Source organism: Ambystoma mexicanum, chromosome 2p (assembly GCF_040938575.1).
Source record: "Ambystoma mexicanum isolate Mex_15411 chromosome 2p, UKY_AmexF1_1, whole genome shotgun sequence".
NCBI lineage: Eukaryota > Metazoa > Chordata > Amphibia > Caudata > Ambystomatidae > Ambystoma > Ambystoma mexicanum.
Genome location: NC_090923.1, coordinates 219,948,348 through 219,960,772, shown reverse-complemented (window position 1 = coordinate 219,960,772; position 12,425 = coordinate 219,948,348).

The window sequence follows — 12,425 nt, the reverse complement described above, 5'->3', positions numbered from 1 at the left end:
TCGCAGCAACATTACAAGTTCTGCTCACGGGGGCTGTTCTGCAAACCTGGTCAGACCAGACGTGCAGAGCAGCACCCGCGAGCAGTTCTGGATGGTATCAACGGCCCCGTTATTAACGGGACCGTTGTTACCAGCCTCTCCATTCCCTTTGAGCCCTATGGGGGCTCGAATGGGAATGGGGACGTACTGGGTTCGGGTCCCGCGAATGGGAATTACCGGACCCACAAAGGTCGGAACGCCCCGGTAATTCCCATTTTTCGGGACCCGGACCCGAGTTTGGAGGTAGCCATGCCGTTAAAAATGGCATGGCTACCTCCAAACTCGTAATGATTCCCACTAGTCACTTTTTTGTTTGTACCAACTGTTCTTAGGCTTTAAGCAAGGTGTGTGACTTGGTGCACTCTTTGTCAAGGATGTCATTTCACAAAAATGGCAGGGATTGCGAATGTGACATCACATGCCCCTTGAGCTCTGAAGACAATTTAAGAAATGAGGTCACATGACATTTGGCCCTGCCACCAATAATGTAAAAGGGAGTGAGATCACAGTCTTGAAACTTGAGTGCATTATGGAAAGTGACATTACAGGAAGCTGAAGCAGGATATTAGTAATAGTGAATAAAAACGTATTATAAGATAACTGTGCTCTGACATTTTAAATACACATTGCTTTATTTGTGGGGGTGTTTGCCAGGTCTCATCAGAGGCACTTATTTTCCGTGCCCTGGCACCTATTGTCTCAGACTCAGATTGATTATGATATGGGGCCTCATTAGGGCCCTGGTGGTATGGGTATAACGGTGCTGCTAAGGCTGCCGGCGCCGTTAAGCCCATAATGCTGCATTACGAGGTCCCCTCGCGGAACCCGCTCAGGACGTCTGGTCCGACCAGACGTCCTTTGTGGGTCCCGCGAGGGGCCCAGCATGCTAACAAAGTGCCTGTCATTAACGGGGCTGATGTTAGCATGCTCCCCATTCCCATTGAGCCCTCTGAGGGCTCAAATGGGAATTGTGATGGTCCAGGTCCGGGTTCCATGAATGGGGAAATACTGGGCCCTCCAAAGTCAGAATGTCCATTCAGGGAACCCAGACCCGAGTTTGGTGGTAGCCACCCCCTTATGCTACCTCCAAACTCGTAATGAGGCCTTTTGTCAATTTTATTATTGTAACTGCCAATCACATAATAAACACCTATGGAATCAGTGCAAAACGTAAATGATGATTGTTTCAAGACACACTTAAAAATGTGTCACATGTCAAGACACAATGAGTATGTCATTTTATGTGTATGTAGATTGGTATATGTAAATCACATATATGTTGTAGTGATTGAGTGCATCCTTCAACTACAATAAGCTGTTGTGAGTTGCAGCTTTAACCGCATATATGTTGACAGCATGCCGGGCTGGAGTGGCCCACCGGGACTTTCCCCGGTAGGCCTCGGGGCATAGGGCCTCTTTTCTTGCTTGTGGATCTTCTTGGGGGAAGGATACATGATACATTATCGGAGAGAATCATCCAGGCCAGCGTGGGTGATTCACTCTAAACTGGCTGCTGCTGTATCAGGCTGCTGCAGTTCTGCACAGCCAGGCCCACGCCTCTGCATTTGTGGCAGGCACTGCATGGAGCCAAGCATTGATATTCAAACGTGCCCAGTGCCCTAGTGTGTGTCTGTGCTCGCGCCACATGACATGCGATGCGCAGGTGCAGGCAGCCAGGGCCGCCCGTGCTGAGCCGCCCTCATTGCTGACTGCTGACTGCTGTCTGAGAGAGTGGACCTCATTACGAGAAGTGCGCTAAAAACGGGGTCATTACCGGCATGGGGGAACTAGCAGGTCCGTGCTCGTATGATGTTGCTAATAGCGGCTGATTATGAGTGTGCGAGCATGCGCAAACCTCCATGCCCGTAATGGCCATACCTGCATGCCGCTAAAGGCCCTCCAACACCCCAAAAATGCCATCACGGGACCTGCTGATACCACCTCCGCCTAGGAGGAACCCCTTAATACCGACCCAGTAATAACACTATGCAAATACCAGGCTCGCAATACCGGACTGGAAGTAACGTCATCACGTCGGAACGGGAAATGCGCCGGCGGCCATCTTTAAAAACACAATCCATTGCAATCCTCCCAAACCACCCCATCCCGCCTCCGCAATCAATGACTGTTCACACCTGTGGGCATGTGCTTGCAAGGGGGCTGCACTGGCAGGATTACGTATGCCAAACATTGTCATAGAAGCCTGGTGGGTGTGAATGAACATGGTCAGACATTCACATACACACCCACTTCTATAATCCTTTATAAATAATGTGGGAGTTAACAAAAAAACATATGTGAGATCGACAACAGATATCGCCAGCTCTCCACATTTTACCTTGCTTGCTGTGTCGGCTCATCTGTTTTTCCAAGTAACGGTTAGTCAACTTTTACTATTGTTTTCTGTAGTGTCAACATTCTCTGCTCGGCCACGTTCTATTGCTGTATACTCAATGAACACCCTATTCTCATTTTACTTTATTTAAAAAGTCTGCACCATTATGAACCGTCCTATGCATTTTTATCTCTGTAATTACAAACACCATTACAGTGTATTGTTTCCAAATATAATCTTAGTAGTGCATGTTTTCAATCCATGTTTGCTTTAGGTGCCATTTTATATAAAGTACATTTTGTTTTATTATGATGTTTTATTTAGTCACTGATACTTTAAAATAGTAATATTTAATTATATTTCTTTAACAGATAAAAGGGGAAATCCAACAATGCCTTTTGTATCGTTTTGGGTTACACTAATAACAGCCATGCTAAAAGTCAGACTACAGTACTGCATGTATTTCCAAAGGATTTACATTTAATAAGAAAATGGCTCTCGAGCTGGGGATTTTCAGAATCCAAAATTGAAATCATAGCCATGGATGTCTTGGATGACCTGAGGGGCAATCGTTTCCGCCTCTGCAGCATGCACTTCTCAGATGATATGTACGAACAATCACAGTAAACTAAAAAGCATTGCCCAAGGTTCCTTCACAAATTACTTCCATATGCAGTTCCAACTGAATTTCAGCAAGCACACACTGACCCAAGTAACTAGTGGACAGTGAGTTTTTAAATGTATTTTACTATTTCCAAAATGTGCCTATATCATATGTCTTATACTTGACTACTCAATATATTATAATAGTCTGTGAACAGGTAACATAATGAATGGTTTTCAGTTTTTGGGCAATATTTTCATTTATATTTTATTACACAAGTTTCCTTCCAGACACAATGTGCAGTGGGTTGTACATCTTGAACTTTGGATTATTTTGTGTATCCCTACTTTAGAGATACTCCATTAGCTCAGTGTAATAGGAGCCTTTCCAAACACACACTCACACTGCGCCCTTTAAAAATAGGTAATTCTTTTAAATGACCATGTCTGTCTTTACGTAGACCACCCTGATGGAATTACAGACTGTTACCATGGAGTAAATCACAGACATGTCCAACATCCTAACGGTGAGGCCAAGCAACTTGCATACACACTTTTTTAAATCTATTTGTTTGTGGTATAAATTATAATACTAATGTCCATTTTCTATTGAATAATGGTATGCATATATGCATTGATTAAAGGACAGTGATGCTACATCAACCACTATTCCAGAGTCAACAACAACCTCACTCATCTTTCAAGTATTTTTTTTAGAATATTCCTTCAGATGCGACTATACTAAATATGTATTTTTTCAATTTCAGCTTAAAAAATACATAGAATATTGTAATGTATAATATTAGCTTTTGGTACACACTGGCTTGTATGCTTCCTTGTCAATATCGACCATCTTTTACATGTAATTTTTTGTTGTGGATGTTACATCTTTATTATTACAATTACTGTTATATAGGCAGAACTTGGAACTTCAACAGCATACTATTCTTCTACTGCAACCAGTCTGGAGGATGAGGTATTCAAAGTGACAATGTGTTGATTTATAATAATAGTTATTGATTAACAATATCTTTTTTACATGCAAGATAACTTATCTTTTTTGATAATTTGCAATACTGTCAGCAAATAGCAAGGCATTCGATCAACAACCTTGATGTATTCATTGCAGAAACACATGCAACAATCAAAATAAACCTTCTGAAAAATGTACATTGTCAGTGAATAACACAAACACTTTCACTATATGAATGGTGTATGTTTTTGTTTATAAATATTTAGCTGTTTTGAAGGATGATCTCTCACCAACTCCCTGCGGCATCTCTGAAGGTTATCAGGTACAGTTGTCAATTATGTCTTTTAAAAATGTTCCAAGTACACAGTGTTCAGCTGTATGTCAATACTAATTTAAACATGTTATTAGATGATAAACCATATCTTTTTACATAGTTTAACTGATATTGTAAGGTGAACAATCATTAAGTCAACTTTCTCAATATGTACTTCGTGAGATCCAATATTTTAACATTACATTGTTTAAAAATGTAATCAATGTTCTTTGAATTTGTTATGTACAAGGAATATACTACTGAAGCTGTCAAAATTGAAGAGACGCATGGACAAGAGGTATACATAAGATATTGCAAAATATCAGTTATCATACATTTTAACTGTGATACAATATTCAATATGTTTTAATGGTTTACATAGTGACATTGTGTTATATGGGCCTCATTACGACCCTGGTGGAACCGGTTAAACGGTGCCGTAAAAGGCTGCAGCCCCGTTCAACCCGTTCCGTCACATTACGAGGTCCCCTCGCGGGACACGTTAAGCATACCTGGGAAAACCAGGCGTGCATACCGGGTCCCGCGAGGGGAAGAGGGAGCAAACAACGGGCCATCTCGTAATGGCCCGTTGTTTACTCCCTCTCCCATTCCCATTCAGCCCTATGGGGGCTGAAATGGGAATGGGGATGAACCGTGTCCGTGTCCTCGAGTGAGGAATTACTGGGCCATCCGAACTCGGAATGGTCCGGTAAATCCTCATTCCGAGGACACGGACACGGATGCGGTTTTGCCGGCAGCCATGCCACAAATTGTGGCATGGCTACCGACATAACTTGTAATGAGGGCCTATATGTTTATATGTATATATGATTTTTTAAGTGGAACAACATATTTCAAGGTTTATACAATTTCAAAATGCTGTTATTCAGCTTGGTCTGGTGGAGGCAAATCCAATTTGACGGTTTCAAGCACAAATCGGAAAACACAGGTACATAACAGGTCATTTTTAAAAATAATATGTGGTTTATCAGTTATTTCATTGATATTACATTTTCATGCTGTAATTCATGTATTCTATATGTGTGCTCTACATTAAGCATGTTTTTATTCTCTTTGATTATAGGTCTAGGAAGAAGAGGAGCATAAAGACTCAGACAACTTCACAAACTAATGATGTCACTTGCCAAACCATTGTCACTTGGTAGCAGCTACATTTTGAGGCTCAGCATGGTCCGCACAAGATTCAGTGTTGTGATGCAGATGTCCAGTGGCCAGAATTTGAATTGAATGTCAGCAGTGACCCACGGAAAGTAACCCTGGATCATTGTTACAGCTCACATCACCCAGAAGAAACAGACAACACAGAAGATGTTTCTGAATTTCTTGCTGAACCGATCACACAATCCACACCCTCTAAAAAAATGGTATCTATGAAACAGAAAATGTTACGTATTTGCCAAATACATGTGAACAAATCAGAAATACCACACGCATAAATAATCGAAGCATCTTTGCTACTGATTGCCAATTGTGCTCGTGATGTGGACTTCACTCTTCCTAGTGTTGAGGACTTATCCATCAAGGAATCGCAAACCACTGTACTTCTGGATGATTGGTTATTGAAGGAACCAAAATACATTGTCTTCGACTACTGCCTGTTAGAGATAATCAAAATGATTAAATGTGATCATAACTTGCAAAGGAGAATTTGTGGGGAGCCATTGACGAAGTTTACTTATGTAGTCAAAGGCACCAACCTGAAGATCAATCGTAGCTGTGTTCACCACCATAACATATTTTCAATGTCTGCTCAACCTATACTTGGGAAAGAGCCTGTTGGAAATGAACTTTTTTCATCTGCTTTGTTGTTTAGCGGATCAACATACAGTACAATTTCAAGTTTTCTAACTTTGTGGGCATGGAGTTCCTTTCAAAAACACAGTACTACAAGTATAAGAATGACTTCTTGTTCCCCGTTATTAGCCAGGCATGGCAACTCGAACTGTTGTGAATGGACAGAGCTCTCACTGGCAAAAGGCTCTGGCTTGCTGGTGATGTACAGTGTGACCATACAGGATTTTTTTATATGTACTGCACTTACCACTTCAAGGAATGGGAACCAACAATAATAGTGTGTTCAGTTGTGCAAGTATCTGAATGTACATCATCTGTTGCCATGGCAAACATATGGTTCCATTAAATCTATTCAACTTCTACAATCCAGAGGAATGCAAATTGACCTGATAGCCACTGACAGGTACTTGTCAATAGCAAAGGCCATGCGAGAGCAGTTCCCACACATAAAGTATCAATATGATGTATGGCACATCGCAAAATTAGTTTCAAAATAAATTACAGCTGCTGGAAAAAAGGCTACAGAAAACATTTTAAATTGGTCACAGTCTATCAACAACCATCTCTGTTTGAGCTCCAAAACTTGTGATGGATCTGTAGATATTCTGCTTGAAAAATGGTGTTCATTGATGCACCATTGTTCTTACAAACACACTTGGATAGAAAACAAGCATTTCCACGAATGTGCTCATGGACCATTAAGCAAGGAGCAGGAGCATATGGAACAGCGGTTGGTTGCAGGCTCTCCTCCTCACACATCACTTGAGAAGATTGTGTATGACAAAATGCTTTCAAGAGGCATGAGGGTACTCTCCGAGTACAGCCACATTTGAGATTTTGAAGTGTTCCATAACGTGTGCCTAAAGTGCAGGCATAAAAGGTTGCATTTTTGCATTGACGGTATGCAGGCCAGAACATGACTGGTTGTACTTGCACACAACGAGAACGGTGAAAGGGAACAAGCAGACAATGCTGGAATTTCTACGATGCCTCATTACAGCAAGGAGTTTACCAAAAGAAACAAACAGTGGGTGACAAAGCCAATCTTCCAGCAGATGGATTTTGAATTTGTGAAAGAACTGACATTGAATGTGCTGGCCATTCAAAGACATGGACTTGGTCCAGATTTTGTTTCCAGGGCCCATTCTATGCCATAGAACATTACAAAAGAGGTTTGCCTTCCCAAACATGAACTTGTTGAAAGATTGACTTCAAGATTCAAATGATGTGTGGCTCTATTCACAATGTTCAACAAAGCCAGTACCAAGATTTTGTACAGTGTTTGGAAACTGCTTTCATTGTACAATAAATGGAGTAGTATGTTACTTGAGATGTAATTGTTAAATCATTTGTTTTTGATTAATTACTGTTTGTAAAGTAATGACACTAGATAGGCCTTAACTTTTCTGTTTCTCTTTGATTTGTGTAATTATTACCATCAATATAATTGATTTGTATTAGAACAATAAATGTCAGTCTGATTATTTCAAAGATGTGACTCAAATCAAAGCAAATATATAAGAGTTTGGTGAGCTTAAAACAAACAGTCACCAGGAGCTACTTTTGTCTCCCCCAGGCCAACTAATGCAATGCTATAAAATAGCTCATTGTTCCATAGTGGTAGCTCCTGGTGACCGGTTTCTGCTGGATACCCACGCACTGCATGCAATTCCATCTTATCCAATCCTAATTCTGAGCCCTGTTTGTAATGAACTCACAGTAGTTGAAGAATCTTAGAAGTTAATTGGAGCAGCAGACATACAGAAACTCAATTTCTCAAGTGCTCTGGTCCTCACCATGCTGGACTACTGCAACAGCCGCTTCCTCAACCTGCCTAAATCTTCCCTTTGCCCCCTTCAATTAATCGAGAATAGGACTGCAAGACTTATCCTGGGCCTCAAGCCCAAGGACCACATCTTTGAAGCACAAAGTATCTCAACTAGCTCCCGGTGGCTGTGAGGATCACGTTCAAGACCCTCTGCATCATCCACAATGTTGTCTGGGGCCAGGAACACCACTAAATCCGACCTTTCCCTAAATACCTCCCTCTTAGAGACCTTCAGTCATCAAGGTACAATTCTCTGCAGATCAGATGCTATTCCAAGCAGAGAGTGTGTGGTAGATCTCTTTCCTTGGCAGGAGCATACCTCTGTAATGGCCTTAGTGCCCCTTCCAGGATTCTGCCTGATCTCCTTAAGTTCCGGAACTATCTCAAGACCAGACTTTTCACTTCTTCATTCCCCCCCTACTAATGATCCCCTCTGTTGCATTGAATGGCTACCTAGTCTGTTTTGAGTTCCACAGGGAATCAGGCATTCCACACCCAGTATACCCCAGCATCATGTCTTCCTGCCCACCCACAACCTGCACTTGCCCTTCCGTGCACCTTTCCCTGACAAGCCTGGCAGGGTGTGCATCCCTACTGAGCCTGGTCCACCACTGTCCTCGCGTTTAGCATGTGGTACTCACTCCCTGCTACCCCTGGCAGTTGCCCACCAGCCTCCCATTAGCATTTGCCTAGCACTGCCGGCCCTCTTCTTACCCTCCTCCTCCTCCTCTGTCCCTGCACTTGTATACCTACTCTTGCCCCACACCTCCATCCCACCTTAGCTGGACGAAGGGCCGTATTGTTATGTGTCCCTGATTCCACTGCACTAACAATTTGAAGGCCAAAATGTGTTGAATATCCACAAAGAAATGAAAAGATTCACTAAATTGAAAGCTTACATGGGAATGTTAAGTTTCTATTACTGAGATCTGTTTTTTGAAGCAGTTGGCCATCCATCACATAGGGAGAACGGAAACATAAGACACAATGGGCCTCATTACTAGTATGGAGGTAAGGGAAAAATGATGCCGGTAAAGGATTACCAGCATTGTCTACCGCTCCGGTCCATTACGACCCACCAACCCACTATTAGCGGCACCGTAAATAACGGTGCCGTTAATAGCGCAATGGGCGCAGGCATGCGACCGCACATGCCGGAAGTAGTACCATGGCGTAAACAGGAGCCGAACACAAGTAATGCAGACATGCAAATAACGGCCTACACAAGACAGAAAAGTACCTTACCGGCATGGAGCAAATACCGGCATTGCGGACCACCCGTAAACGGCCATGTGCAGTGTTCCCAGCTGTCACAGGTGCACACAATCAGCACAGGTGGAGGCAATATAGACTGGGCCAGCACAAAAGGAGCACACCCCACCCCTTCCCACACCCAGTCACACACAAAAATGATTCCAATACTACTAGCAATGCTGGGGCTGGAGGACATGATTGCAGTGGAACTGCAGCAACAACAACAACAACAGGCAGCACAGAGGAGACGCAGGAGGAGAAGGAGGGTGAGGCAGGACCAGCATGCCCCACCTGTGCAGCCAGTGGTCACACACAGGCAGCCCCAATCCCTCGCATCAGAGCCAGTCCATTCAACCTAACCCCTGAGCAGATCCACACCCTGTACCGTCTGGACCGGGACACCATCACCACTGTTGTGGACATGATACATGAAGACATTGTCAGCCTCATTGAAATATGCACCGCCATCCCACCTCTACTGAAGGTAGGGTCTGTGCTCCACTTCCTGGCCACAGGCACCTACCAGCATACAGTGGGGCACATGCATGGCATATCACAGCCATTATTCTCACCTTCGCTGAACCAAGTGCTCAATGCCCTCCTGAAGCACACAGGCGACCACATTTTCCTACCACGGACAACCCAGGAGATCTCCAACACCAAAGTCGGTTTCCATTCACTGGCCGGCATACCTGGTTGCATTGGCGCCATCGACTGCACCCATGTTGAATTGGTGGTCCCACATGCCATGGAGGCAGTGTACCACAACCGTAAGTTATACCACTCCGTCAACGTGCAAATGGTATGTGACTCAAACAAGATCACACATTGTTGTGCCCTATTTCCCGGATCAACCCATGATTCAATGGTCTTGTGGAACTCCACGATACCACGCTACATGGAGCGACATGCAGGGCAGAGATCCTGGCTTCTCAGTGAGCTGCATGTCAGGCTCATGGCATTGCGATGTGGGTAGGTGATTCGGAGGTGAGATGCATACTTTACCTGGTTGAGATTGGGGGGTGGGATGCATACTTCAACTGGCTGAGATGGGGGGTAGAGATGCATACTTCACCTGGATGAGAGCGGGGGAGAGATGCAATCTTCACCTGGCTGAGATGGGGGGAGAGATGCATGCTTCACCTGGCTGAGAATACTTGAGGGGTTTGGACCATGCTCATACCCCAAAGCAAGCCAGAATTCACCTAACACCTGACCCCAAAATACAAGATGTAAGCTGCCCTACCATGACAATTATGCAGTGTTACAACCATTCCATAGCCATCAACATGTACACTGCACATAATCAGACTGTATCCCCTGCAACACAATAATGCTCCGACAAGCAGTTAGTATGGCCAATGTACAGCACCAAATACCATCATCATGAACGACAGTTCTCCATTACTGCGTACAAAGGAGTCACATGAGGGCAGAAAACATGAACACACCCCAACACCAACACAGAGGTCCACCAAGCAGCATGTCCACATCTGTTGTGCAGAGTGAGATCATCATGAGTCTGCCATCAATGGTAACAGGATGAAAGCATACAATTTACTACACAGCACACAGATTATGGCAACAACCGGCGTGGACTACCACAGTGCATGGGCACTCACAAGGAATAGGACACCCCTGCACCCACTAGATGATGCCATGCACACCTGTCGATCTGATGAATACACACATTGCAGTAACGTCATGAGGCTCTATTCATGCATGGATATGTGGGTGCCAACAGGATATAAATGCATGCTATGGTGTCATTGATACAAGTTCCATATGATCTGATTACTTACACATAACCATTCTTGCACACATGCAGGTGATGCAGGCTATCCCTTGAAGAGGTGGCTCCTTACCCCAGTCCGGAACCCGCAGAACAGGCACAAAGAGGACTACAATTGTGCGCATACACGTACCCGTGTGGTGATTGAGCAGACATTTGGCCTTTTGAAGGCACAGTTTCGCTGCCTCAGCAGGTCTGGTGGGGCACTCCTGTACGGGAATGAGAAGGTGGGCAAGATCGTCATGACATGTGTCATGCTACACAATATGTGCATCAGACGGAATGTGCCTCGGCCCCCTGACGCTGAACTGTAACCACCTGACGATGAGGATGAGGAGGGTGGAGATGGGGCTGCACTTCAGGGAGGCAGCTATGCACAGGAGGGACGTGCCATGCGTCAAACTTTGATAAACCAATGTTTCTAGCACACATGGATGGGGAGTTTGACATGGAGGTGGGACACAGGGCACTGGGTGTGTCAGGGACATGGACACTGTAGACTGTTCACCAACAAAGCACACGTACACAATAAACAATGTCCACTCATTTGAATTCTGATTTCACAACATGTGTATTGAAGAAATGCAACATATTTAGTGCAGAAGCCCTCCACCCAACACACCCTCTCCCCCTCCTCCTCCCCCCTCACTTCCCGCACACACCCTCTCCCCCTCCTGCTCCCCCCTCAACTTCCCCACACACCCTCTCCCTCCTCCCCCTACCCCCTCAATGTACCCACACATGGTGTGCACTTGCATGCACCATTGTTCTTCAGGAGTTCGGATTGCCAGGCTGCACCTACACCCCTTTTCCACTGGCAGCATCGGGTGGAGCCCTGTCTGACTTGCGCACATTCCGGACAGACCTACGCAGGGGACTGGTCTGCCTGGAGCTGCTATTAGAGGAGGTCTCTGGTTGTTGAACCACCTGTGTAGGACATAGGGCCTCCAATGCTGACACCATTTTGGTGAGGACCTGCCTCACCGCTGCCATTTCACTACATATGTCTTTGCCAGTGGCCTCAATGGCAGATTTGAGGGATGCTGTCCATTCCCTCATTTCCTCCCTTGCCTGGCCACATTCGGTTATGTGCTGGGTCAGCAGCCCTGTCAGCTACTCCTGGCACTGTTATATCACCCTGATGCCCTCCTGCCTGTCCCGGACACTGCAGATGTTGTTGGTGCATGCGGAATGGTTGGGGCCTCATGCATGCTCCCCATGGGGCTGAAGCTCCATGGCCAGGACTCCACCGCGGACAGCTCATGGCTGCTGGAATACTGATTGCTGGGTGGGGAGTGTTGGGGTGACTGCTGGGTGCCTGTACCAGTAGGTTTTCAGAGTGTCGGGGTGTATAGTTCATCATCAGACACAGCTGCGATGGCAGCTGTCTCCCCTACGGTACTGCTTGCAGTGGAAACCATACCTTCAGCCACTGGCTCCTGTGTGGATGTGGCTGGTGGGGGTGCTGTGGGG